Source organism: Helianthus annuus, chromosome 15, assembly GCF_002127325.2.
Source record: "Helianthus annuus cultivar XRQ/B chromosome 15, HanXRQr2.0-SUNRISE, whole genome shotgun sequence".
NCBI classification, from domain to species: domain Eukaryota; kingdom Viridiplantae; phylum Streptophyta; class Magnoliopsida; order Asterales; family Asteraceae; genus Helianthus; species Helianthus annuus.
In genome coordinates, this window is record NC_035447.2 from 126,212,180 (window position 1) to 126,220,065 (window position 7,886).

Here is a 7,886-nt window from a genome sequence, read left to right on the forward strand (position 1 = left end):
ATACAGCCTCCCCCCAGAATTGAATAGGGAGTTCCGACTCTACTAACATTGTTCTTGCAGTTTCTATAATCGTCCGATTCTTCCTCTCAGCGACACCATTTTGTTGTGGAGTATAACGAGAACTGTACTCATGAAGAATGCCTTTAGAAGTACAAAACTCATCCATAACTTGATTCTTGAATTCGGTTCCATTGTCGCTTCGGATCCTCTTCACTTTCACTGAATAGAGATTCTCCAACATTGTAAGAAGATCCTTGAGGATGCCAGGAGTTTGACTCTTGTGTGCCATGAAGGATACCCAAGAAAATCTAGAGTAGTCATCAGTAACTACTAAACAATAGGCATCACCGAACGTTGTCTTGTGCTTCATAGGTCCAAAAAGGTCCATATGAAGACGTTCGAGAGGCATGCTGACAGTGTTGATTTTCTTCAAAGGGTGAGACTTCTTTGTTTGCTTCCCCTTTTGGCACGAGACACAGATATCTTGTAGATGAAAACTTCTCACAGGCACACCATTCACAAGATTATTTTTTACCAAATGGTTCATCTTTCTCAAGTGAATGTGTCCCATTCTTCTGTGCCAAGATATAGACTCCTTTTCTGTGGCTTTTGAGACAAAACAAGTGACTTGTGCAGATGTTGTAGTCGCCTGGCTCATGTCGAGAATATAAAGATCATTAACTCTCGGAGCCGATAAGAGAATCCATTCTTGTGGAATTTTGAATCCAGGTTTCAGCACATAGCAGCCGGCATCATCAAAATGCACGGTGAATTTCTTATCGCAGATTTGCGACACACTGAGAAGATTGTGATCAATTTGCTTCACATAATTGATCTTATCAAAGCACACGATGCCATTGGAGATACTTCCCTCTCCAGTGATAAAACCGCCTTTGTCACCCGCAAAAGCAACATACCCTCCTCTAATGTTTCTCACGTCGTATAGGAGCCGTAAGTCGCCAGTCATGTGCCTGGATGCTCCACTATCAACAATCCAATGACTATTAATAGTTCCTCCTAGAACATCCTGCACATGTCAATTAAACACATCAGTTGAGAATGGGGACCCAAGCCTTAGTGGTCTTGGGTCGTCCCTTAGCATCACGAAACGTGAGCTCGATCTCTTGATGGTTTTCAAGAACAACTGCTCCCCCTGAATTGTCACCCGACTTAGGTAACCAAGTTCGTTTTTGCCTACCAGTTTTTGAAGATTCTGGTTTTACAGGTTGTGACACTCTTGGGTCCTTTTGAACTGTTTTAACTTCATATCTTAAAGCTTTTTCAACAGTTTTTATGTTCTTACGTCGTTGTTTAGTTTCTTGTTCTTTTACAGTTCGCTTATCATGTTTAGGTGAAACTGACCGACGTTGAGGGTGAACTGTTTCAGGTGGAGCTTTCTCAACAAATGTCTTCTTCGGAGCATTTGGGCAGTTTCTGATAATGTGCCCAATTTCTCCACATTTGAAACAAGTTCTCCTTTCAACAGACTTAGGAGCACTTGATCGACTATCAGATGTTGAACCTGTAGAACCTGAGGTACTTGCTCTTTCATCACACCCGTTTGTGTGTTGGGTGTAATTGTTATCACTGTTACGTTTCAAAATCTTGACTTGTTGTACAAAATCAGTGTTTGATTTGTTTTCAAAAGTCTCAATTTTATCTGTACCTTTTGATGCTACAAATTTAACATCTTTTCCTTTCTTCGTGTAACGAGCTCCTTTTGATTCAACCTTAGCCTTTGGCTTTGGAGCTCGTTGTTGTAGTTTACCCTTAGAAGCAGTAGGTTGTTGAGTGGTTGGAGATTTTTGATTACCAAACTGTTTTCTAATCTCAGCCTTAGGAATTGGATCACATTGTGTTACCACAATTCCTGGAAGTGTTTTTCCCAAAAATTTGTTTGTGTTGTCTTCAAAGACTTTGTCAATCAAAGATTTATTTACATTTTTAATTGGGAAAACATGATCTGAGTAGATTTTATTATCTCCAACCAGTGTATACAACACATTACTGCTTTTAACAGTAGACACACATGTCTCATCAACTTTGACAGGATTAATCACTTGTTTCTGAACAGGTTGCACAACAAGAGTAGGAGGATCACAAAGAATATGATTCTCAATTGGAATTGCTACTCCTTTTGTTTCATCAAATGATTCATCCTTGTCATTCACATCTGGTTCATCATCTGAAGAATCATAGTCCTCAATGATTGGAGGACTTTGCTTCACGGATGATGACGTTTCTGGTTGCTTAGAAGATGAATTTTCCGGCTTGAACCCTAGGCCAGTAGCAAATTCCTCGACATCTAGAGGCACACTGGGTTCATACCGAGGCATTTCCTCTTCATCAGGCATCTTGGTATAATTGTTCATCAACGGGGGGGGGGGGGGGACATTTATTATACCCTATGCCTTTCTGATTTCCCTTTGGTTGTTGAACATCGATGATGTGATCAAGCACAAATTGGGAGTTAGAATAACTATCCAATTTCTGTTTGATCGCATCATGTTCGCATTGGGCAATGGCTAATTGCTTTTTAGTTTCTTCCACAATGTTAATATATTCATTTATACTCACTTGCTTGTGGTAAACTACTTTGTTAACCTCGGACACATCTTTCTTTAATGTTTCTATTACAGATTTAAATTCTTTTTCATTCCGAGTTAAAGCCATGTTTGCCTCTTTGCATTTCGACAGTTCAATAACCAAGTTCTGGTTATGACTCTGAAGCTTTTCTGACTCAAGCTTCATATCAGCACATGTTTCACAAACAATAGGAGCAGGAGGTTCAGAATTTACCTGACTAGTAGAGGCTGAACCATTTGCCATGAAGGCAGTTTGAAAAGAAAAAGCTCCATCTTCAGAAAATAGCTTCTCCATTTCCTTTGATGCAGTAGCAGCCTTCCTAATCAGAATTGATTTCTGACATTTAAGCTCATCAGCTTCATTCAGAAGATCCTGAATATCATCGTCTCCTTCTTCCTTCTCACCAGGCTCTGAGTGATTATCCCCAGAAACAGAGCCTTCTTCATCCGAACTTCCAGAATAACCAGAACTGTCATCACTTCCAGAAGACTCTTCTTTATCAACATGCTCGATGACCTTAGCATACAAAGCTGTTCCACTTCCCTGATCACCTTCACCAAACTGCACTGACCAGTCACATCCTTCATCAGCTTGAACAGCCAAAGCCCGATTGTGATTTGTAGTTCCAGGCTGTCCCTGATTGTTATTCACTGCCACCATCCTCCGTTCACGGTTTTCTTGTTGGGCATTCACATTCGTCTGGTTTCTGAAAGGGTTGTGATTGCCGTGTTTTGTTGGTAGAGTGGACTCACGTTTGAAGTGCCCTTTATTACCACAGTTGAAGCATGTAACGGCATTGATATCAAACCCATACTTCGTATCTTTCTTTCCTTCTAACGAAGTTCTACCAGTACGAGCCATGAAGTCTTTGGCCCTTCTAACCGCACTTGCAAAAGCCCACTTAATATCCATCAACTCCATTTCTTCCTTGTCGATCTGTTGGTAGTCTTCATTGGTCATGTTGATGTTTCCAAGCTGACCGGCTACCAAACCACAGTAAGCACTGACCATGGTGTTGATAATTTCCATATGCTCCTTAGCAACTTCAATGCTAAGGTGTGAAAGATTTGAGTTGTCGACTCGGATTGTGTTAGGATTTTGGGGTTGAGGTTTAGGATTGCTTGCATAATGAGCTTGCTGTTGTTGAGGTTGTGGTTGTGGCTGTGTTGGTACAGGAATGTAAGACCTCGGATCAAATTGAGGCTGTGGTGGAGCAGTTGTTGATTGAGGAAATGGAAAGGAACTTGTGTTGGAGACAAATGCAGTCTGCAGTTTAGGTTGCTGGGCTGCAGCTGCTCTAGCTAGAGCATCGAAACCCGGAAGATACATTTCTGTATTTTGAGGTGCGGGAGCTCTCCTGGCTTTCCTGATTTCTTCATCATTTTTGTGTTCCAGTTTCTGAATGAACTCGTAGATATTAACCGTATCTAGAGTTCCAGTATGCTTCAACAGCTCAATGAAGGAGCTCCACTTTGGAGGTAAGGCGTCAGCAAACCTACTCACCATGTCTTGTTGAATAGAGACAACTCCATAAGCACACATTTCACTAATCAAATGATAGAAACGTGTGGTCATATCATTCAGAGTCTCGTTTTCCAAAAACTGAAAAGATTCAAACTCTTTCTTCAACAAATCATGCCGAGACTTTCTAGCAGCTGCATTGCCTTCTCCTCTAGCTACTAAACAATCCCACAATGCTTTCGTAGACTTGCAGTATGAGAACTGATGGTAGATGTCTTTATTGAGTGCTTGAGTAAGTGTGGCAAAGGCCTTTTTCTCCAATTCATAAGCCTTCTTGTCTTTTTCAAGCATATTGGCATAACCCTCAGAAGTGGACGCAGCAGTCTCCAGATTTTCATTGAATGCATTGATGAAACACGTCCAAAGATCGGTGCTTTGCCCTTGGACATACGTGTGAAAACGGTTTTTCCATGATGGAAACTCATTCATATGATTTAGCTTTGGTGGACGATTGTTACTGCCCGTTTCGCTTTCACTGATCAAAAGGTTTTGAATGCTTTGACTTTGATTGGATACCAAAGCCCATTGACTTGGACTGATTGATGGAGAAGGTAACATACTCTTTGCCCAATCTGCAGCAGTGACTAACTCTTGATTGGATCGTGAGTCCAAACTCCAATCCCAGGGACTTGTACAGCTCATTTTGATCAAATATTAATCGAAGATCTACACAAGCACAAACTGTTAAGTGTACACAGACACAAATTGAAAGATACAACCTTGTTCGAAAGATCAAGACTAGTTCGAAGGATCAACAGTGATCGAAAGATTACTGTTGAGTTTCGAGCAAAGTCTTCGAAAGATTCACAATGAAGGATCCTTATCTTTCGACCAATTATCACGAAAGATTCACAGTTCGAAAGATCTTTATCTTTTGAATACTGATCTCGAAAGATTCACACTGAAAGATCCTTATCTTTCGAGATGAATCCTTATCTTTCGGACAACCAATCTTTCGAAAAGATTCCAAACACGAAAGATAATGCTTAGACTTCGAAAGACTACTCGAAGGATGATAATCTTTCGAGCTGTCTCTGATCGATAGATGATCTTTCGAAGTCGAAAGATATCTTTCGGAAGCTCACTAACACACTGACACTGACGTGACAGGTTGGTGAAAAGGTGATGGGTTGGTGAAGTACTTTTCGGCAGAAAGGATATGGTCTGCCCTTGCCTTTCCCACCAACCTTTTGACTTTCAAAAAGTTTACCCAAATAAGCAAACCTTATCCTCAACCAGTCACCGGAGATATGACCGGAAAAATGGCCGGAAAATACAAAGTTTCACAAAAACAAATTTTATGTTACCCAAACCGACCTTGAACACTCCCGAAAGGTTTAGAACACGTTTTTCAGTTTCAAAATGCAAGGAAACTACCAAAAACGAGTGCTAAACCAAGTGTCCAAACACACCAAAAAACTCGAACAACCCGGTTTTAAACAAGGTAAAGAGCCAAGCTCTGATACCACTTGTAGGTCCCTCTCGGAGGATCGAGAACAAACCTAAACCTTGTTATACTAACTCACTAGCGAGTGCGGAATCCAAGCTAGCGAGCAAACCGGGATGATGCAAGAACAAACACAAGAACACACAAGACTCAACGATTAACACCACTTGTATTAATACGTATGAAAGGTTACGGTTACAAGCACAATGTTTACAATCAGTTTGCAAACTCTCAAAGTGTGTGTGTATGTGTTTCGGACAGAATGCTCTCAACTTCCTAACTTTCTGTCTGTGTGCATCTGTTTCACTCAACACACTGCATGGGTATTTATACCCAGCTCATGTTGTCTATCCCGAAGGATCCGATAGATGGTCCGAAAGATCATCTATCGAGTACATTTCATTCGAAGGATGAGCAGGGACCTCGAAGGATGATCCTTCGAGGTCTAACAGTCGAACCATATCTATCGAGCACCTCGAAGGATCAACAGTATCCTTTGAGGCTATCCTTCGATACAGACAAACATATTACAACTTATTGGCCAAGTCAAACTAGGAGGATAGTTTACTTGGTCAACTTACGGACTAACTTAGGACATCGTTTACATACAGACCGAATACAGACAAAGTACAGACACAAGTGCACCAACAATTATTAATTACTATGGATATACATGCTACGCACCGGCACACATGTCACGAGTTATCAGACATTGATAATCCTACGACCACCGCCACAGATAGTGAGACTACATCTGCGCCAGAGACAATTACGTCAGATACTAAGAGTGATCCTGATATGCTAAGGACGAGGACGACTCCTAACAATCCGTGCTACCAGATTTTGGTGATACTTCATCTTAGCTGATGGTTTCTTTGACAAGAATCTTTTTGTCACTCTTGTTTCAATCCATGACCACTCCATCACTGGTAATCCCGATGATGGACACACCATGGCTCCAATCCTTGATGATGCGCCTCCTGCGGACATTTCTACTGAAGGTTGGCTACTCGACATACAATATATGACTACGTTGGCATGCTTATCGATGGTCCTCCTGCCGACGCCCATGATGATAGAAAATTAGACGAGAACACTGTTACTAACTTCACTTCTTAAGACCCCCGTTAACAAACCATCCTCTGATTCTACAATGCATTCAGATTCCTTTGAGTCTGTGATACCTACAACCTTACAAACAGCTGGATTACAGCATTCTACTACTGACACAAGACGACGATGACATGCTTGCTGCTCTATCACCTGCTCGAGACACCACACCATTACACGACTCAGAGCCTGCTCTTGAGCTAGCTTCTGCACCTTTCGAGTCAGCCTGATGTTGCAACTGCTGGTCCTGCACCCTTGCTTGATTATGACCCTATTACTTTTGGTTTACTAGACATTGCACCCCTACTATCTAACCCAGTACCAGCACCTGACAAATTCCTTACTGGTTGAAACGTTTGCACCCGTAACCGATGATGATGCTCCTTTTCCCTATGAAGACCGACTTCCCTTACGCCAAGGTGCCTATAGCCTCTTTCAGAATATAACCACACCCCGTGAAGGCGCTTCAGGTCAGCACCTGCATAACGATTCATCTGCTGCAACAACATTTTCCCAACTGCACAGGTCGCGCCATTTGCTACATTCACCTCTACAACGCCGGACGAGCCACTTTGGTGGATCTTATGACGCGCTATACTGATTTTAGACCCCTGCCGTCCCTCTCAATAGGGAGGCTGTACACAGGATGAGTACTACTGTAACATCAGCTACAGTATAAGGATACGAGTCGCAGAATGTTGGAGCTTGACCTGACGCCACAATTGGCAACTTCAATGCAAAACAGTACATAACCGAAAACATGATTTGAGTGCCTACATCACAAGACAACATATTGCCTGAAAAGTTTATGTAAAACCCCACGTCCTCCACCCTGTCGATCACCAGCATGCTTGATCCGCCACATACGTCAAGATTCCTTTGTGCTCTTGACCTTTGTTATCTCACCATTCCCGGGATTCTGATGCTTATTTCTTTATTATCGAGCGGTAGAGCAGATAATTACTTCAATGTATATACAAGCTCGAGGAGGGACTCACGCATGTTAACAGTTTACTTTTCTTTCCTCCTCCACCTCAGTCACCAGTATAGTTGGTTTCTGGATTATGCGGATTGCATTATGCTTGGGTAAAGACACTATGACAAGCCGGGATTACGGAGACTTTTGAGGACCACTTCTGACTACGTAATTTTGATGCACTAAAATACTTGTTGGACAAGGGTAGGGTGACCCTGTGTCCCTTCTGATGTGATGCGTTTTGTA